Source organism: Nomia melanderi, chromosome 10 (genome assembly GCF_051020985.1).
Source record: "Nomia melanderi isolate GNS246 chromosome 10, iyNomMela1, whole genome shotgun sequence".
Classification (NCBI taxonomy): domain Eukaryota; kingdom Metazoa; phylum Arthropoda; class Insecta; order Hymenoptera; family Halictidae; genus Nomia; species Nomia melanderi.
In genome coordinates, this window is record NC_135008.1 from 17,737,632 (window position 1) to 17,760,073 (window position 22,442).

Consider the following 22,442-nt stretch of genomic DNA (forward strand, 5'->3'; position numbering starts at 1 on the left):
ACATGATAAACGATTTTACTCCAAATCAGCTCCTTTTAGAAAGAATGTATTGTTTGAAGTAACATCTTCCTTTGTATAACAACAGACTTTCGTCAATACAAAGATTCATGAACGGATAAAAGAAGCCAGGGAAATTTGCTTTCATTATGTTGATTACAGGTCGTAATTTTATTAACGGGTCATCCGGGTCTTGTGCATTAATATCATTAAAATAAATGTTATTAAATATTTCTAAATATCTGTCTCTTGACATGACTTTAGAAAGATTGTTTAAAGATAATATTTTATCCGTTGACCAATATTGTTTCACCTGAAGGTTTCTCTTTTGCGTCATAAACATAGCCACAAAAAAAGATCTATACATTCCAGATAACGATATGTTTTTGCAAATGTTTGGAGACGGTGAATTGCGTTCAGATTGCTTCATTGCAATAGCATATTTCGCATAATTATTTGTCTTTTACATTATGTGCGAAATTAACTCTTTTGAAAGGAGTAATGAAAAGACATCAAAACGAGTAGAGTTTGAATTTATATTCGCGTTTATCCCAGCGTCAGTTTTATTAAAATGATGTACTATAAGTTTTAAATTATTTTTTCACCATGAAAGACTTATAGGCGTATTTCCAAAGTTATTCATATTTTCATCAATCGAATCTTCTGAACACGTACTTATTATTCCGCGTCTTTTTCTATTCCTATTCAATAACGTCATATTGTTATTTATAATGTTGTTTGCACCTTCTGAATCTGATATTTCCATGATCTCTGTGCTGTTTTCATTATAAGTTTCTTCATCATCGAATACAATCCGCGACAAAACCAGAAGACATCTGCAATTTTATTTAATATTTTATTAATACTAATTTTTTCGTAAAAGTTTTCTTTATTAATCCAAAGAATCAACTAAATTACATACATTTCTATAGCGCAAAGTTATTGAATTGGATTGAGAAAAGTTTCATTGAAATTTCTAATTTTTAATAAAATAAGGCGTGACAAAGCTATAGGACAATGTATATTTTTGGTTAGAAAAGTAGATAGAAGTTGATGAAAACAAATTTTTTCTATTTATTAGTAATTGTGCCACCTTTATTTTTCATATCTTCAATTAATCAGCGTGGTATCGATTTAGATAAATTTTGTGTTTGATCTTCACTTAATTTGGCCTACTGTTCTTCAATATGAGCTTTCAACTTTTCCACCGACAAAAACTGTTTCCCATTTCCATATATAGCTCGTCTTAAAATTCCCCAGATGTTACTTATTATATTTAAATCTGGAGTAAATTTGTACATTACGGTTTTCAAAATATTTTTTAACACGTTTTGCTGTATGCACAGAGGCATTGTCATGTTGAAAAATATAATTTTCACATGCAATAGTGCTGGCATGTCGCGTTAATTGTTCTTCAAATATTTCTGTATATTTAATTGCATCCGTGCCGTTGTTAATAAATTTTATATCGGTTCTTCCCTGGTACCCTATTGCTGCCCATACCATGATGCCGCCTATGCCCATTTGCCTCTTTGACAAATGCAATTCTCTCTTCCGCAAAGCATGAAAATTATATGAAATACCATCCAGTTCATCTAAATTGAAACGTTTTTCATCTGAAAAGATAACTTTTCTCCACTTTTTTTGCACTAGGGATGTCTTTCCGCAAAATCTTTCCTAGCTGCTTTGTGTCGATTCGTAAGTGGCGAGTTTTTCTGCAATTTTCGTCTTTTTAAATGCTTGGCTCGTTTAATTATCCGTTGCACATTACGAATATTGGTGTGAACGCTAACTTCCGCTGCAATCTGCCGTGCGTGGTGTCAAGCTAGAATTCGACGCTAACCTCAGAAAGATTTCACCCAATCACTCTTGAAGTTTCTGCAATAGACTACATGTTCGTAAACGCGTCCTCGGCGAGACTAATGGCCGTACCGAAACCGAATCTACGGAGGTTGTAAAGCTCCGTTTCGAATTCTTCTTCGACGTCGCGATTCACGTTTGACCTTACGACCTTTTACGGAAATAGGATTATTAAGGGTGTCGAACTGGCTGTGTTTTTGAACGAAAAAATATATAATTTCAAAATTTAAAAATACAAAAGACGATTTTGGTTGACACTGTTTCTACGATTGTTATTCAAAGCTGATGCTGGGTTGAGTTGTTGGTATGAGCGGTACTCACCGGTCACGGTTGCTTCGGCACCTATGTAGAATAGGTAGGGAAGCGACGACGGTTTGCCACCAATGCAGCAGGGAGGAGGACTCGGCGCTGGGGGTTTGCCCCACCTTTTCAGCGCCGAGTCCTTATGGATGTCATTGGGGAGGACCTCTCGCTGCCGGCAGTAGTCGAAGCTATGCTGGCAAGTGAGAAGTCCTGGGATGCCGTGGCCTTCTTCTACGACGAGGTGTTGTCAGTATTATATTTATCGATATAGCCTCCGTGTGTTACATACAAAAATCCAGAATTTTTAGATAGTCTTTTCAAGTTATTAAGATCGATATGCATTCTGGTTTTGCCGTGTCGACTCGGCAAATACTCGTTTTGTAGAGTTGGATTGTCAGATATCTTTGGATATTATTTAACATCTGGATCTAATTGCTTACAAGTCGTGCTTTTAGCTTCATCAGCTTTTGAAACACAATCGGAATGTCGCGGAATTTTAATTGCGACTTCTAGAAGTTTACTCCTCCGTCCCTTATCGAGTGAAAACCTTGTTGAAACCTCCACATCAGAAACTTTGCTATTATTTACTTTAATAGCTGAGGGTTCCTGCTCGTGTTGTTGTTTAGTTACACGAGGGGGATGTTTCTTAAAGGTTATTACGTCATGTCTTTGATTTAGCCTAACTGTGAGGGTTTTCCCCTTTTTAACGATAGAAAAATCTTCGTTATTAGCCAGATCTGACGAATCAATAATGGCACCTTCATTATTTCGAGGCAAGGGTAAGTCATCATCTCCTTCTGGCCGATGAATCCCGCGATCGTCATCGCAAACCTCCTCACTAGCTTCGGTTATCTTGATGAGAATATCCCGTGAGACAATGACATCTTTAAACTTCTGTTTAAGATCTTTAATTAGAGCATGAGCTTTTTCCAAAGCGTGTCGAAGTCGTGAGATTAATTCTGGATCGTGCTGAATTAAAAATGCAATACAGCAGGCGTACTACAACCCTTTGGACAACATGTTCTCGCTTTGATGGAGCGTTCCTCTCTCGATCCCGCTGGGGCATTTCGGGGCACCAACGGCTGAGAGGCCGCGTAAGAGCGCTCCCGGGCCCCTCTCCCTGATGGAGGCGGGCGGCAGTATAAAAGGCCCACTGTGAGCCTGCCCGCAGCCCGCCAGGAGATCAAGGTGACCAGGGAGTGAGAGATGGCGGCCACTGTCGTCCTCCCCCCGAGTGGCCGCGGACTCAGTGCGAGAGCCCTGGGTCCCGTTAACCCTTTCGCGACGGGTGTATATACGGCAGTCACTTGATGCATCACAGTGGCTGACGCCGTGTATATATGGCAGCCACTTTTTGGTCCGCAGATGCTGACACCGCTTATATACGGCAGTCATTTATTACTTTACAGCGGCTGACGCCGTCTAGATACAGCAGTCACTTATTGGTTTTTTTATATTATTATTTTATTTCAATAGCGAACTCAAAATAAAGCTATAAATACATTGGTGGCGAAGTATGATTCACTTGCGCTTTCACGAACGACGACAAAGTATGGTCAGTCGCGCCGTCGCAAAAAGTGGCCAAGTATGGCCAGTCACACTGTTGCGAAAAGTAGCGAAGAATGGTACAGGTGCGTCGTCGCAAAAGGGTTAAGCGGCCGCCGTGAAGTCTGCGGTGCGGGGCGCGACCTCCCTGCACTGCAGAAAGAACAACCGTATGGAAGAGGGGGAGGGATTGGCGTTTTTCGTCCCTCCCCGGTACGGGGCCGGTCTAAGGTTCATGGGACTGGCCGACCGGGCCTGGGGAAGTCGCGGTGGTGTTCTTCGAGAGTTCCCGTGGCTCCTCCTTATGGCCCAGTAAGGTCGCTGTGTAGGTTTTAGTGGGTAAGACCCCCACAGTATCCCCAGCCGCTCCCCCGGGCGATCGGGGGTCTCTGAGTACAGATTTCCTCCACGTTAAAAAAAAAGAACTTACCATGTCCTGTTCCACCAACTCTTTAACGTCGAACTTCCAATAGGAAAGCAACTTTCAATAATGTAGGAATAATCTCAGGATGCAATGGTACAACTGACAATCTTTCTACACGACTCGACAAACAAAAAAACTGCTCCCAAATTCAATTACACTCTCCATTTATGCTCGCATCTTTCATCTCATTCGCACACCTTCCAAAACATTCTTTCGTCACTGTTAGGTACTCGTGGTTACCGTAATGGCGGTCGAGCTTTGTAGGCGTTTGCACGCGGTGTGCCGACTAATAAACTTGTATGTCTCGAAGGACCACCCGATAAGATCGGGAACAAAACTTAGAAATGAGTAGGAAGTGAAGCGGACTTTGACTCTAGTGCTATGCGCTTGATCGAAATTGCTAATTGATACTTTGTAATCCTTACTTCCTACTCCGTACTCTGTGCTATGTACTAGGTGAGTTGATACTTGTCTAACTATGTGTTTTCAACTGACTGGGCCTCCCAGAATCGTCTTCGACGACACCTCCGCAAGTCGTCTTCGCGGGGGTGAAGTCGTTCTGGTTGGCCCTTTAGATCTAGATGCTTGTGGAAGGGAGAGACAGTCCCCTCCCTTCTTGGGTCTTCCAAGTTGCTAATGTTAATAACTAATTCGTCCCGTTTGCAGTCGTCGACCGTGGCAGGTAAAAAGCAAGAAACGCTTTGACCTTAATAACACAAGCTAACAGACGGGCTAGAGAGTTAAAATACTGGTGACTGGACGCCAGATGTGAACAATAGACAAGGAAAATCTACAGCAAGAATCGCGGGCCTTATGAGTTCATGGATTTATGGCTGCCACGGTCCCTTCTCGTAATACTTAAGGACGCTTGCAAGTTGCGACGGGACGAGAGCTCTTATTGTTACGAAAAAACTGCCAAATGTGCAGCTAAGTCTTAAAAAACGATAAAAGTGTATACAAAAACTAAAACTACGATGGTTTAAGGGTTCGAACGAAACGGTAAGGCTATAAGTGGCCTTAACATACCGCCCACCTTGAACGGTTCCGTTCAACACGTCTAAACTAATACATTGAGATGCGAAGTCTTGAGAGTTCATAATCAAAATAAACTAACTTATATCTGCACACAAATACATATAGGTATACACAATGAACTATAGTACATAATACTACGCTCAGTCTTCACGAGTAGTGGGTGTAGACGGGGGTGGACCAGTGGCTTGATCCGAATCGGCATTCGGCAATGGGCAGATCCTTGTCACCGGTCTCTTGAAGACACCCTCAACAGTCCGGAGCGTCACCACTCTGATGACTCCGTCTGGCCCGGGGTGCAGTTCCGTAATTCGCCCAAGTCGCCATCTCGTCGGTGGTAGGTGGTCTTCCTTGACTAAAACCAATGAATCCTTTTGGACGGTGCCAGGAGGACTCGTTTGCCATTTATGGCGCTGCTGAACGTGATGCAGATACTCCTTCTGCCAACGCTTCCAAAAATGCTGTACAATCTGCTCGATCAACTGGTATCTATTTAGCCTGCCTTGGTTTATGTTAGTGATGTCCGGCTACGGAAGTGCCATTAATGCATCTCCAATGAGGAAGTGACCCGGGGTCAGGGGAAAAAGATCGTTTGGATCATGGGATAGAGGATATAAGGGACGTGAGTTCAAGCATGCTTCGATCTACGTTAGAATGGTATAGAATTCCTCGAAGGTTAATCTTTGCTCCCCGACTACTCGTTTGAGATGTATCTTAACCGATCGCACACCTCTTTCCCATAATCCTCCGAAATGAGGTGCGTTCGGGGGTATGAAACGCCACCTTATGCGTTCCTTGGCCAATGCATCTATGACCTGGCTATTATGCGTGTCGGAATTCAATAAGATCCCCAGCTCTCGTAGCTCGTTTCGAGCACCCAGAAAATTTCTACCGTTGTCGGAATAAATAGTGTTGCATCGATCTCGGCGCGAGATGAAACGGTGCAGGCAATTGAGAAAGGCATCAGTCGTTAAGTCCGTAGCAAGTTCAAGGTGTACGGCCTTTGTATTGAAGCAAACGAAAAGGCATATGTAACATTTTCGCGCAATGCGAGAGCGCCCGTATTCCTTGTTTAGAAAAGGACCTGCGTAATCCACTCCGCAGGTAGTGAACGCGCGAGCAGGAGCCACGCGGTCAGTCGGTAGGTCGCCCATTTGATACGGTACCCCGGACGGCTTGACTCTAAAGCAGGTAATGCATTGGCGAAGGACCTTTTTTACTGACCGCTTGCCAGACATTAACCAGTATTTAGCGTGAATGGCTGCAAAGGTTTGTTGACAACCAGCATGTAATTGTCGCGAATGTTTGTGCCTTATTAACAAGGTTGTGAGTGGCCCTGATTTCGGAATAACGATGGAATGTTTCTGATCATATCTTAATTGGGCATTCTCAAGACGTCCGCCCACCCTAATGAGTCCAAGTTCGTCGATGAATGGGTTTAAGGAGATCAATGGACTGTGTTTGTCCAGGAGCTTGTTTGCCGCGAGAAGCGCTAATTCCTTGCAGAAATACATCCCTTGGACATCGCGGATAACAACCCCTTCGGCCTCTGAAATTTCGGATGCCGACGGTGGGTAGCGATGGCAATTGTTGCCTTGTATTTGCTCCGAAAATCCCTTAGTACAAATGTTCCGGGTAAATCGCAAACAGTAGGCTACCACGCGAAGAAGTTTCAGGTAAGATGAATATTTTGAAGCTAATTCAAGAATTGGCGAGACAACTGGGTTCGATATCGTTACGTTTGCGGAAACAACGCGCCTTTGCTCCGGGATATCGGTTATGGCTGTCTCGGATGAAGGCCACGTGCTTGTACACAACACCACAAACTGTTGTCCTTCAAAAGAGATGGATTAGTGCCTCGCGATAGCAAATCGGCGGGATTGCTAACGGAAAGTACGTGATGCCAATCATTGGCCGATGTGAGCCCTTGGATTTCTGATACGCGATTAGCGACGAATGTCTTTCATCGACACGGCTCGTCCCGAACCCAAGCTAATACTATCGTGGAGTCCGTCCAATAATATTCCCTTATTGAGTCTAAGCTTAATGCATTTCGTACCTTATCGGCTAATTGGGCCAGTAGTGTCGCACCGCATAATTCCAGCCGGGGTAAGCTTATTGTCTTGAGCGGAGCCACGCGGGTCTTGGCGCATAATAATCGGGAGGCCTAAGCTCCCTTCTCGGTTCGGGTGCGCAGGTAGATAGCGGCCCCGTAAGCCTTTTCGGACGCGTCAGAAAAGCCGTGAAGCTCCAGGCCTTTATTTGAATTAACAAAAACCCCACGTATCCCACCCTATTTAAATTTGCCAAAGTTCCTGCATCAATAACTTGGCCTTTACTATAACAGGCCCTATAAGGCCTAGTGGGTCAAATATTTTTGAAATTTCCGATAGGATTGTACGCTTGGTGACCCTCGTGGTTGGAACGTCGACGATGGCGTAGCTAAGTTGATCCGTGTTTACCGATCAGAGCAAGCCCAGCGTTTTTGGGTCCTTGTCCGCGGTTGGAATTACTACTGTGCTGGCCCCCTTCGATTTGTTACGGGTTACAATGGCGGGATCGTTGCTAGCCCATTTGCGCAGGCAGAAACCTGCCTGCGCTAGGACCCAGGTCAACGAATCCTGTAATTGCCTAGCCTGCTCAATTGTCTCACATCCCGTTGCGAGATTGCGCTTGCCTAAGGAAACGCCGATGCGTAATCCTCCCCTACCTGCCGGAGTACGCAGGTTGCTAAAAATGAAGCCGACGCAGTTCCGTACGTTATAGTGTTCAATTCATACGTTTTGATTGCCTCGGTGTCGGCAGCTCGCCAAAGGATTCTTTGATATTTTCGATCTGCCCTTGCAACAAAGACTTGTCTGTACATTTTCTCAATGTCCGCAGACAACACAAACCGATGTTTACGAAACCGAATAAGGATCGTGAATAGGTCACTTTGAACTGTCGGCCCTATTAGTTAGGCGTCATTCAGGGAAATTCCCGATGACGTCTTCGCCGAACCATCGAAAACGACCCTAATTTTTGTAGTCGTACTGGACGCCTTAAACACCGGATTATGCGGCAAGTAGTAGCACGCATTCGAATCTGTTAGGTTTTCCGCGGAGACTAAAGACATATGACCTAGATTTATATATTCACTCATGAAATTAGAATAATGGAGACGAAGGGCCTGATCCTTCTTAAGTCTCCGTCCGATGTTTATTAACCGTCTCTTTGCCTGCTCGCGTGAATCGCCTAATCCAGTGACGCGGTCGTTAAAAGGTAAATTTACAACGTATCGTCCGTCCGAGTCCCGTACTGTTGTCCTTGTAAAATGTATCTCACATTCGTTGCTCTTTACGTTTGCCGATGTGGATTCGCGCGAATCGACCCCCTCCACATCCCAGAAACCCGAAATAGAGGCGTCTAGTTGCGCGTTTGTGATAGCGTGACATGTCTGAATGGACTGCTTAGTTTGTCCGGGTCAATGCAAACTTCCCCCTAAAACCCAACCCAAGCGCATCTTTTGCCACACTAAATTTCCTACCCCCACCTTGTGCTGGCCGACGCATAATAATTTCCAAAATAAGCCGGCACCGATCAGGAGATCGATCGGATCACGTTGTTGGAATTCGGGTTCTGCCGGAGTGACTCCGGGCGGCATTGGGATATGTAATTTATTAAGGGGAACGTTAGGCATAGCCTCTGTAATTCCCTTCATCACTAGGCACGATACTTCGGTTTTGAAAGAATTATGTCTAGAAACGATTTGTAATGTTGTTTTCTTCTTAATGGTATTTCTTATCCCGGCTAAGCGGCGAACGATTAATTCGGCGGGTGTACAATGAATATTAAGCCGTTTGCAAAATTCCTCAGTGACGAAGTGCGCTTGCGAACCCGCATCTAACAACGCGCGACATTTATGCTTGTTGCCCTTCTCGTCTATCACGAACACGGTCGCGGTTGATAGGATCGTATACTCGGTTGAGGACCCACCCGAATTCGCGATGCACGATTGTACTATATGGGACGTGGAGGGACTTGAACGCTCTGTTTCTGCTTCATTTGCCGTGATCATGTCTTCCCGATGTAAAAGAGTATTATGTTTTCTTCCGCATTTTCTGCACGTTCCGCGAGTGTAGTTTTTGACGCTGTGTCCCGGCGATATGCAATTAAAACAGACTTGCAAGTGTTTGACGGCCTCGTGTCTTTTGGAGAATGCTAGACCTAACAGATTAGGGCAGTGCTGTAATACATGTTCACCCTTGCATAATAAACATGCATTATTCTGACTGGTTATATGTGAGAGGAGGGCATACGGGTTATTGGCCATAGCGCGCAGCCGCCTGTCCTTTCGCGGATTAATAAGGGTTGTAGTACTCGCGCCTGTCTTATTCGCGTCCCTTCTTGTGATGTAGCGCTGCTCCACGAATTTCGCAAATTCGTCGAAACTGGGCCTAGATTGTGTTTCTGCGATTCTTTTTTCCCATTCATCGAGCGAAGCGAAGTCTATTCTTTTAGCTAAATAAACATTAGTTAGGGCCTCCCATATTTCAGCGGGTTTCAGTAATCCCTTTAAGGCACGAACATTATTTACCGCCGTATCTATAAATGCACTGAGTGCCTCGCCGTCCTGCGCTCGAACAGGGGCTATATCTAATAAACCATTCACGTAGTGGTCAGCGCCTTCGAGTTTTCATATCGCTCCTTCAGGCGTGACCACGCGAGGTTGTACTTCGCGGCCGATACGCTGAACGATTCCAAGACGCGAGCCGCAGGACCTGATAACGCCGATACTAAATAATTAAATCGGTCAATGTCCGTCAGTCTGTCGCAGTCGTGAACGAGGGACGTGAAGGTGTCGCGAAACCGGACCCACTGGCCTAAATCGCCATTGAACGTTGGGAGCTTTATAATGGGAAGGCGAGTTACACTACCCGGATCCGCTGATGCCGATGGAGCGGCCGTTGCCTGTGACGGCACAGGAGTTGTTTGCCCACGAACACTATTTAAATGCCTTTCGGCCTTCGAAAACACGTTAAAATAAATATCTTCAAACGACTCGCGCTCCTGATTATGTGCCTCTTCGTTTTCGGTATTTATTACAAGGGCGACTATTCTGCTCTGGACACTATCGAATTGGGTATATAAACCTTCGTTTGCCTTGACGCGTTTCTCAAATGCCAGTGCATCTGTTTCCGCGGCGTATGTCTCTACAATCTTCCTGAATCGCGTTAGCTTGGCCTTTAAAATTGCGCGTTCGGTCACTAATGCCTTGAGGGACTCCATGTTACTATTCAACGCAAATTAACGAAAAGGAACAAACTCACGTAATAACAGAGGAATTGGATCTGCTCTGCTTGGATGCTTCTTCCAGCTGTGCCGTTGAAGCTCTTGAGGCTGCGTCTCTGCACGGCTGCTATCTAGTCCAGGAGGGTGCGTAGTCCAACTACTACGCACAGACACCTTCCTGGATGGTCCGCTACAGATTGCTGCACTGCTTCGTTGCTCTTCTACACGTTCTCACTGACAGCCGTGGGTTTATTCACGTACCAGGCTGCTCACAGTGAGCCTAGATGACTTCTTCGTAATAAGAGTGGATGCACTGGTAGATCCGGCTCGAAAGACCAAATGTTAGGTACTCGTGGTTACCGTAATGATAACGCACGCATCCTCAAATTATCTATTCACACTCACGTTGTGCATAACTCACATTTGTTCTCAGATATTGGCTCCGCTTCATTGTCGACGCTTTCATCGTTATTTATGTCGGACTCCGCTCCAACCCACAGTTTCATCTGATCCGCCGCAGTGGATGTCTTACAGGGTCCCTCATGGCTTCTGACTTTTCCGACGATGTACCGGTCGTGACGCAGCACTTCTGCGATACGATATAGGTCCAGAAATTTCGCTGCTAACTTTAACCCAGGGCCCGTTTGAGTCCTTTTGATAGCTACTAGCTCGTTCATCCGGTAGCCCGTTGCTTTCTTCTGCCTCTTATCGGTGTCCCTTTTGTTCTCCGCTTGGATTTTTGCAATTGATTCTTTCGCTTTCTCTCTCATCTAGTTTCGGTTTCCCTCGAAACTGGGGGTCCATTTTTCCTCCAATACTTCTCGTACCTGAGGATTATCCTTCGTTCGCATACGTGTTCCAAAGAACAATTGAAACGGCGATGTATCAATACTACGATGCGGTGTCGCATTAAAATATTTTTGTGCAAATTCTAGAACTTTCCTTTATCGACGGAAGAGGTCCAAGATGATCTATATGATAGGTATCCAACGGCACCTCACCCTAACAAATTGGAGTGAGGAAACAGTCTTGTTTTCCTAATTTACGTTCTGCCAATATGCATTCGACGCAATTTGCAATGACTTTCTCAGTTTTTGGTTTAATACCCGGAAACCAATAATCCCTTTTAATTAATGTTTCTGTTTTCGTCGCCGCAAAATGGCTATTCTCATGTGCTTGTGGTATTACTTGTGATTGTAATCCTTCTGGTACAACCAGTCGGACATCACCGTCGATAATTTTAAGAAGCAAACCACCCCGCACTGGATAGCGGCTCATTTTCCCTTCCTCGGTCTGTTCGAAAATCCGACGCGTTACATCATCTTTCTGTTGCACTCTTTAATTTTCGCGAATTAATAAACATTCTGGCAGAGGATTTCTGCTTAACGCGTCTACGTGTGTCATTGCTTTGCCCGATCCATGTTCTATATCACAATTGAATTCCTCCAGCAGCAGAGACCACCTGGTTACGCGAACCCATAAGTTCCGTTTTTTCATTATTAGTGTGAAAGCCCTACAATTTGTCACGATTTTAAGATTAATACCCATTAAATATATCCTGAATTTCTTAAGCCCCTTCGCGATTGCGAGAATTTCTAACTCATAGCTGGAGTATTTTTCCTCCGCCGGTGTAGTCTTCCCGCTCGCGAAATATACCGGATGCATTTCGCCATCGTCATCGCAATGTACATTGACGCATCTGTGTGAAGCTCGGTTCGAGCTTCTGTTCTATACAATTTTAATACCGGCGACTCACATAATTTTAACTTTAACTCTTCAAACGCCGCTATCTCTTTCGACCCGAAAACAAATTTGACATTTTCCCGTAATAGATTGCTTAAAGGCCTTGCGATAATTGCATATCGCCTTATAAATTTCCGAAAATACCCAATTAACCCTAACAAACTTTGTATTTCTTTAATAGTTGTCGGTTTCGAGAACTTAGCGACAGCGTGCATTTTCCGCTCGGAAGGTCGAATCCTGCCGTTTTCAACTATGTGTAATATAGTATAATACTTGTTAAGTACTCTTGGTTACCGCAAGGATATTCGAGCCTTGTATGTAGGCGTTTTGCACACGGTGTGCCGACGTATAAACTTATCCTGCTCGAAGGACCACCCGAATAATCGGGGACAAACTAAAGAACCTTGTTGAAATTTTAGATATACACTGTACCAGCGTTGTACAAGTCTACTGTCGACAAATTAATTTCTTGTCTGAGTTGATCTTGTGCAAGTGGCTTCTGTGTCCTTTGCTAAATTGTGCTTAGAAAATGAGTAAGTGCTAAGTTATGACTATGTTCTTGTTGCGACTTGTTAGGTTCTAATGTGTGATGTGAATTCCTACTATCTTAACCTCCCAGAATCGTCTTCGGCGACGCCTCGGTGGAGCCGTCTTAGCGGGAGTGAAGACGTTCTGGTTGGGTTTTGTAAAGTGCACAAGATTATGGAGGAGAGACAAAGTTCCCTCCCTCCTTGGGCCTTCCTAGTTACTAATGTTACTAACTAATTCATCCCGTTTGCAATCCCTAATCGTGGCAGGTAAAAGGCAAGAAACGCGTTGGCCTTAATAACACGGTTGCAAATCGCAACGAGACGAAGGCTCTTATTGTCAAAAAAATCTAAAGAATGTACAAATGTAACTCTTAAGGGAAGATAAAATGCATACAAATCTAAAACTATGGTAACCTGAGGACCCGGACTTATTATTTTGTAATAACGCGCATTTTTTCCAATTTATTTCGAGGCCGGCTTCTTTTGCCGTAGAAAGGACTTGCGCCAGTATTCGTATCCCAGTTTCGAGATCGATCAATGGTACAATTAAATTGTCCATGTATGTTAGTAGAATTTTTTTGTTAATTAAAATCCTAAATATAGCATTAATAAACATTGTGAAAACGATGGGTAAATTACATAGACCAAACGGTACGCGCAAGAATTCGTATTGGCCGTACGGTACAACGAATAATGTGAATTTACGGCTGTCTTCACTCACCGGCACGTGAAAAAATCCGTTTTTTAAATCAAGCGTGCTGAACATTTTCGCGCCTTGCAACGCATCGAGCTGTCTTCTACGATCGGTAACGGATATCTGTATTTTACGATTGTTTGATTTACTTTTCGATAATCTACGCACAGTCGTTTTGAACAGTATTTTTTATCTACTAGAACAATAGGTCTTGCGTATTCTTACAGTGATGGTTGTACGATACCCCTTTGCACTCATTCCTCGATCTGTTTATTTACTAGCGCTCTTTCCATCGGTGCAAGTCGTCGGGCTCTTTGATAAACCAGTTGTTCATCTACTAATACTATACGCATTTCTACGTACGTTCGTTTCGCGTTCGTTTCGCGTTCGTTTTGCACTTGAGAATATAGCTCGTGACCATCTATCTGACTTTTTTCTTTAGCTTTGCGTCGGTTATATGTCTCAAATCTGTAGTGTCGATATTTTCCACACATTCAATGCGAAATATATCCGGAATATTTCTATCGGCGGGATGCGCTTCCTCATTTCTCTCTATATGCACTACTCTTCTCCTTATCGCTACCTTTACCCTGTTTAGAAAATCTGTCCATATAAACAAATCATATTTCAGCAACGAGTCCGATACAACGTGTATTTTAATTAGATACGAGCCCCCGTCGATATCAATCTCCGCCATAAAGCTACCACGCGTTTTTATGTCTCCAGACTCGATTCCCCGAAAAGTTATCTCGCCATTTTACAATTTCGGTGTACCGATTTTCTCGTAACATTCAGTTTTCTTGAGTGACAGGTCGCTACTCGTATCGATGAGGGCTGTTATATTGGAGTTCTTTATTCTCACCGATTTGTACATCTTCGGTCCAGAATTCTGCGCTGCCAAATTCGCATTTCTCAGCTGTAGACACCCTGATGTGTCCATATTCTCCGCATCAGTAACATCGCAGGCCCCGTTCTTTTGCTCAGATGTCCCGCCTCGCGGCAGTTATAACATTTCCCTGCATCCCTTCTCGGTGCTCTTCCGTCCCATTGCCAATGTTATCCCGCTCTTGCCGTTGAACCTGCTCTCCAACGGTCTTCTCGGGTATTGCTTCCTTGGCTAGCTTGCGGTAGAGAGAGCTTTTCGAAAACTCGCAACAGTGACTCGGGATTACTGAAGCAATGCCTGATTGCTTAGTTTCTGAGCGTTTGATCCATAATGGCCTCTACCAGTTAATCCACAAGCTCATGGGAATCGTCGATGGACACCCTATTTGCTCTAATTACTTTGCCATGATAATATTCTATAAACAATTCGCCCTTTTTCCACGCACGCTCTTGTAATTGCCTTAACGCCACACTTTTACTCGGCCGAAAACAGAATATTTTTTTATATTCGACCAGTAATGCGTCGATCGGCATTTCGATCAATTCGGGGCGCAAATGCATCCATTCCCATGCCTTTCCCCATAACCTCATCCCCATTAGAATTTTTGTCTCGTCATCCGACAAGCCATATGTATTTTTTAGCACCCCCAACTGCTGCGCCTAATTCGGAAAATCTTCGGACATTCCGTCAAAATACCCTAATAATTCCGCCACAGATTTTACACTCACGTGTGTGTCGTGTACCTTGTTTTCCACCGACGATGTTCGGTAGTTAAACTAGTACGTCGCACGCCGAGTTAACTTTGTGCGAATTTTTAGGTTTGTGAAGTGGACTGTATTTACTTGTGAAAATCAGTGTAGTGACTCGAAATATGTTCGATGCTCTTTATTTGCTTGTTTGACTATTTGTTTCCAACTATGATTCTCGACTCCCTGGGCCTCCCAGAATCGTCTTTGACGACACCTCCGCAATGTCGTCTTCACGGGGGTGAAGACGTTCTGGTTGGCCCTTTTCGATCTAAAATGGTTGTGGAAGGGAGACACAGTCCCTTCCCTTCTGGTCTTCCTAGTTGCTAAAGTTAATAACTAATTCGTCCCGTTTGCAATCGCCGACCGTGGCAGGTAAAAGGCAAGAAACGCTTGGCCTTAGTAACACATGCTAACGGACGGGCAAGAGAGTTAAAAATACTGGTGACTGGACACCAGATGTAAACAATAGGCAAAGAAAATCTACAGCAATAATCGCGGGCCTTATGGGTTCAGGGATTTATGGCTGCCACGGTCCCTTCTCGTAATACCGTAAGGACGATTGCAAGTTGTGAACGGGACGAAGGCTCCTATTATTCCGAAAAAACTACCAAATGTACAATAAGCCTTAGAAAACATAAAAAGTGTATACAAACTAAAAAGTACGATGGTTCTAAGGGGTCGGAGGAAACGTTAAGGCTGTAAGTGGCCTTAACAGTGTGCTCTACTCGTTTGCGGCAGCGGCTGTTCTTCTCCTATGTCGCTTCTCCGCTCCGGTTTCAGCGGCTGTACGACTCCGTTTTATAGATTCTCCACTTGCCGAACCAGCCTTTCTACCTCCCATAGAAGATCCTCCAATCCTCCAGCAAGGAAGGAAAAAATTTTTCTTGATACATAATTATTTATGATTTGTATAAAATATGTTTATATCGCCATCCCTCTATCTATTTATTCTATAATAAGTTATTAGTATTCCATTTTCTGAAGATCTACATATGTATATTTATTCCAAAAAAATGTTTTTCTCTCCTTATCTTACGTTCGAATCTAACCGAAAGAAAATAGTTTGCATCTTTGTTATTATTTGGAGGCTGTTCGTCCTTCGCTATTTGTTTACTTGACACTTGGCGCTGTATGTAGTAGTAGAAGGACTGTTTACATTGCAAGAAAGCCGTATTAAATATTTCACTCTAGTATTAGACTCTCATAAGATAAAACGTTCCGTAAAAGGTTCTGCAAAACTCCGTTCTGCGAGCTCCGTCGGCCGGACGTTGTGAAAGTATTCGCGAAGTTGGTTTATAAATTCTGAAGATCCCACGTTATTTCCGGATGGGGCTACAAGAAATTCTGCAGATAGGCGTGGGTTTTCGTCATAAACTAATTTGTAGGATGCCGCTAAATCTACCCTATGAGCAGTGCGAATGCCTAATAGCACGATTGGTAGGACATCTGTCCATCGTTCGTCGTTATGATATTTAATTGCCGCTTTGAGTTGTCTGTGAAATCGTTCTACTAGCCCGTTCGCCGCTGGATGGTACGCAGTTGTTCTTAAATGTTTTACACCTAGAAGTGCGTTCAGGTTTTTGAACAGATGGCATTCAAATGTCGCCCCTGATCGGTTGTGACGCGTAGGGGTGTTCTAAATCGTGCTACCTATCCCGCAACGAATGTTCTAACCACTGTTTCTGCTTCTATGTTTTCCAGTGGAAACGTTTCTGGCCAGCGTATGAAGGGATCTACGCACGTTAAGCAGTATTTTTTTCGTTTAAGGTCAGTAATGGTCCTACTAGGTCGATATGTACGTGTTCGAATCTAATGGACGGCGGAATAAAGGTACCGACGGGACTTACTACATGTCTGCTTATTTTTGCACGTTGACATTGCAAGAAGCTGCGAGCCCATTCGCAACAATCCTTTTCGATTGATGGCCAAATAAATCGTTGCTTTACTAATTTGATCGTTGCTTTTATCCCCCCATGTGCTAAGTCGTGCAGTGAGGCGAATGCTTGCCTTCGAAAAGATTTCGTTATGAAAGGTCTCGCGGTCCCGGTAGAGATGTCGCAATAAACGTTGGCGTCCTCGTTCGTGATCTGACTCTTGCGAACACGCTAATTCTTTAACCCTTTGCACTTCTAGCAATTTTTAACATGACGTTCCAGCAACTCCGGGTCATTTTGAGCATGCAAATAACCTGCTCCAAAAGTATTTACAATGTTGCGACCGCGACTCTGACAAAGGTCAAAGATCCTGCCTTGTCATTAAAGAAAGCTCGCATACATTTGAAAGTTATGTTTTATTAACAATATTACAATATAAAGAACATAACAATACGAAAAATAACTATTTTTTGAAGTCCTTCATTGTATTGTATCTTGAAGAGCAATCCCCAAGATGCATTCGTAGCTTACCGGGACAAGTATCGCAGTATTCACTGGTTTCATGCCTTTCACCTTTCTTCTCCATGTTGGAGCAAACGAAACAATCTGTTTTTTTTTTGCCTCTGCGCATTTTGTACGACTTCCCGTTTAACCTTATGTCAGATGATGCAGATGAAGAAGTTGAACCTCTGGATCTTTCTTGTCGAAAATTGTTAATCAGTTGATCAACTAGTTTTAACGTATTTCAAGTGTGTCAACGATTTCTCATTTCGATTTTTTTTACAGTTTTATACATAATATGGGATTGGAATGAACCAAAACAAGGTTTAAAATAATTTTGATTTAATTTTAACTTATAATTACTGCTCTTTCTCGCAATATTCACAATACTCGCTTTGTTCTTGCTAGCTCGCAATTCTCACAAAAGACTGTCCTTTCCTCATGCATCCTTCCTAAATATACCAATCACTCACTCACATTCTCACATACACAGATTTTGCGGTTATCCCTCCTAATATTCCGCTCTCGCTCTTATTTTCATTCGCACTCTCTGGTTCACACTGTGTGAATACGCGTTCGCAACGAGACTGTGGTATGCGTTGAAAGCCGAGTCAGCGGAGGTCGTAAATCTCCGGTACGATTTTAAATCGACGTCGCGATGTGCGTACGACCCTATGACCTTTTACAGTGATAGGGTGAATGAATAACTTGGTATTGTAATGACTTTTATAAATGTTTGATAAACTATAATTTCCGATGCTAATGTTAAACAAGTGTTTGTCGTGTCGTGTAGTGTCGAATCTATGTGAGTTACGTTTTGTTCCGACAAGTTTTCGCTTTGAATGGTACGCTTTCCGCGGGAGGATGATGTTGCTCCCTTGACTTGATGATGCTAACTGACCCCTTGGAGACGCAAATTCACTTCGCTCTGGTCCTTCGAACCGGATGTGAATTTGCCACGTTGACGGAACGCACGCGGAAGTGGAGACGTCGAATTTTCCGATTCGCTGAGATTGAACGCGTTGACGTGTTCTCAAATGGGATTGATTGCTTGAGAAACGCACCAATCAGCGAATCAGAAAATGCCGGAAAACGACGGTCCCAATTGGCGGGTCCCTCGGGCCAAGGCGATTCGTGTGCCACCTTTTTGTGCGTAGGTACACCTCAGCCGCGAGAGCCCGCTCTTCTTGGGTTTTTCCGGCTTCGCGTAACGTCATCCACTCTCCCTCCGAGGGTGTCTCCAAGGGGTGGTTTGCCAAGGCTGCGGCATGTGTTTTGCAAGCAGTCGACCACGGACCGAATTTTTACCGTTAGGCCGAACGGCTGCAAAACACGTGTACCCCCCGTCGTTTACTTAAACGAAAATATTTTTCACCAAGTTGTAAAATGACGGAGGGCTTTATGGAGATTTACGATATCTCTGGTCTTTCCGTCTTCGGACGATGGAACACTCTCTTTCACTCAATCTCTCGGTCGTTCACCTGTCGCTTGTTTACTCTTTGGATGATCGACAGCTGATCGGCAGCCCTAACAACAGCTGGTGTTTGCATTTCTTTATTTGTTCCTAACTGCCGCGTCGTTTGAACTTTAACATCTTAACTTCCTACAATAATATATGAATTAATGACAGACACTTCCATGCTCCAAAAAAACAATTTCTTCCACCACTTAAGAGATCTTCTCAAAAACAATACGTAAATGCGTATTGATTAATGCCGCCCATGGAAGCTATGTAGCTTACAATTGCAGTAGGTTTTTTAATGTTCACTTCTTTACCTCCTCGTAGAATTCTTGTTGAATGCAATCATTCCAAGTACTCAAAAGTGATACAATTCTCTTGTCTTTCCTGGCTAAGAACATGATATTCCTCTTTTTTACAAGCAAAAGTTTTCTCATCTGAAAATTTGGGTTTTTTCGGGGACATTGGAATCCTGTTGGCTTTTACAGTACCAGCTAAGTGGCATTTTATTTTCATTAATTCCTCCACCAAAGATACTAGTATAATATCTATCAGTAAACATATGGTAACCGGTAACCCTGTGCCTCGGGAATTTTATTTAACAGTTTCTGATACAAATGAAGCGGAATCCTTGTGGTAAAAGGTAGATCTGGACAAATAAGATTTTCGGATGTCAGACTCCCATAATAAGGTAGGATAGTGTAAATATATCCTGTTTCAGAGTCCGCTATCGAATAAATTCTTATACCCCACTTCGTTGGCTTCATAGGATTATAAGTGATGAAAGAGGTTTCCCCTTTAAATTGAACTATGGATTCGTCCACACAAATATTATGTCCAGGAATGAAGTGTTCGGAAAATTTTGAATCCAGATATTCTAGAAAAATGCTGACCCGTTGTATGCGTGTGTTGAGATCCGTGCTGTTTGAGTTGGGTGTTTTTAAATGGAGCATCCAAAATATTTGATGGAATCGAGCTCTTGTAAATATACTCGAAAAGAAAGGGATTCTACTATTATGTTTAGTAGATCAATATTCTTGCATGTTAGCTATAGGCATTGTACCCATATTTAGGACGACTCCAATGAACGCCCAGAAATGATCTTTATCTACATCGTGCCATGTATGCCGTAGAGAGACTTTACTTAGATTTTTTTATGACAACACGGATGTTGCATGATTATTTATTTCTCTTATTATTTCATCAAGAAGATCGTCCGTGAAAAATAGTTTGAAAAATTGGATCGGTTCAGAAATATCGGAGCAAATTTGCGGACTTGTCACTTTTGATCCTATGGAAAAATTTACTCTATGGGACCTGTGTACCCATCCTCTGTAATACCGACCCAGTCATCATTTTACAGTGAAGTACTTGCGTTATCATCGATATCAGATTTGATACGCCGTATTTTTCGCCTTCGATGAACTATCATATCGCTGTCGTCACTATCGCTCGCAGTATCACCATGTCCATCTTCATCTCTATCACTTTCAACCAAAATTATTTCTGTATAACGTAAGTTCCAGTTCATCTTCACTTTCCGAAAATCTATTCTTTTCGTAACTATTATTTCTTGCCACTATTTGACGGTAAGAAAAATATTGACGTGCCAGCACAAAATACGTGGTAAAGGTTTACCGCACAGGACTTTGAAAATGAAAAATCGGTTCGGCACTGGGCAAACGTGTGTCGCGCAGGAAATTTTTTAGAGATCTTAACGCCAAGAAACTTTTGAGGTAAGTGCCGTGGGGTTCATTATAATCTTCCTACCAGAAAGCATCCCTGCTTTGTCAACTCTGTGGCCAGATCAGTTATCGTTCAGATAGTGAATGTTTAGGCAGGACGACGTCGGATCGCCTATCTAAAGTCAACATCTGGACTAATAAACAAACAATAGATTTGCCCTGTAGCGGACCGTCTTCGAGAAAACCCTACCATAAATCAGTCTTAAGCTAGACAGTGCTGGGCTTGTCACCTTTCAACTTTGAAAAAAATGGAGCAGGCTCGGTCACCAGACCGATTACACTAAGCTTGTGCTGTCGTCGAGGTGACCTTGAGAGTGTGTTTCAAGGGAGGAAGTTTCACTGGTTTTGTAACACTAGTTTTTATTAAGTTGACCTGAGTACAGTGTTTTAGTACAAACTTCGCAAAGTCGCTCGTCTAAAGAAAACTGCGTCCTCTTTTCCGTTTTTCCTCCGTATTTAAAGGATTTTGTAAAAGAGTGGGGGAAAGGGATTTTGGGAAAACTGAGGGCTGCAGCGATTTGGTGGGGACGTAGCTTTGTAATCTTGAAATTCCATCGCGGCAGTCCCTGAGTTTTTGGAAAAGGTGAATTTTGTCACCGGATGCATAAATTTGGTATGTAAGAGGAAAACTGGATAGTTAAAAGGAAAAAGGGATTTTCAGGATACATAATTTAGGTGCATAGACAGGAGGTTGTTTTAGGTTCGGAGAAAAGGCGGAAGATTGGAATGCAACCTCAGAAAAGACCTCCACTTAACGATCCCCAAATGAGGTAAGAGGGGTATGTGGGGATGCCTATCACGGCAGTGCCAAAACATCTTCTTATCTGTATAAAGATACAATGTTGTCTCTAGATGCCGGCGTGCCGTGTCGCCGCAGCGGCGAAAACGAAGCTACCAGCTTACATTTCAATGTCGTCTTAGCGGCGAGAACGGAGTGCAAAGGGTTAAAATCTATGGACGCTGTGTCTCTACTCTTGATAATGCGTCCGCCACCTCGTTGTCCTTGCCACTAATATGTCGAATATCGGATGTAAACTGTCCTATAAAGTCGAAATATCTGAATTGTCTGGGCGTGCATTTTTCTAGTTTCTGCCTGAACGCATATGTGACCGGTTTATGATCGGTATATAAAGTGAATGTTTGGCCATTTAGCGCGTGGCGGAAATGTTTAATGACTGCGTATACAGCTAATAATTCGCGATCGTATATGCTGTATTTTCGTTGCGGGGGCGACAGAGATTTCGTGAAAAACCCGTGGGGTTGCCACGAATTTCCTTGTCGCTGTTGCAGGGTGGCGCCTAACGCAAAGTCTGACGCGTCTACAATAATCACAAGTTGCAAGTTTTTATGCGGATGCGCTAGTAATGCGGCGTTAGCTAATGCGTCTTTCAGTGCCTTTAACGCGGTTTCCGCATCTGTCGACCATTGGATAGGCGCGTCTGCCTTTATTTTCCGCCCTTTTAGGAACGCGTTGAGGGGGCTCTGTATTTTCGCGGCGTTTGGAACAAAACGTCGATAAAAATTGACCATCCCTAGAAAGCGGCATAATTGTTTAACCGTCTTGGGCGTATGGAATTCTCTTATCGCATTTACTTTATCCGCGAGCGGTTTCGTGCCTTGTGCATTCACGAGATATCCGAGGAATTTTACTTCATGCGCGGCGAATACGCATTTTGTCGGGTTTATTATGATCCCGTATTTCTCTAATCGTAAAAAAAGTTGCCTTAAATGTTCCCTGTGCTCTTCTTTATTTCTAGATCCGACTAAAATGTCGTCTAAATACGCGTAGCAAAAATCTAAGCCTCTGAGCACATTGTCTATAAAACGCT

General features: G+C 43.4%; 1 long non-coding RNA gene across 3 annotated transcripts in view; it reads left to right on the top strand.

Annotated features, from left to right (window-relative positions):
• LOC116428753 (uncharacterized) overlaps positions 1 to 22,442 on the top strand; it is a 155,399-nt gene that overhangs the window by 119,500 nt on the left and 13,457 nt on the right. The window contains exon 3 of one of the 3 annotated variants that reach the window (XR_012999565.1): positions 16,736 to 16,793. The exons of the other annotated variants lie outside the window; for them this stretch is intronic. This is a non-coding gene — a long non-coding RNA (uncharacterized LOC116428753). Of the gene's footprint in view, positions 1 to 16,735; positions 16,794 to 22,442 lie in introns of those variants that run through there. 3 annotated transcript variants of the gene reach the window in all.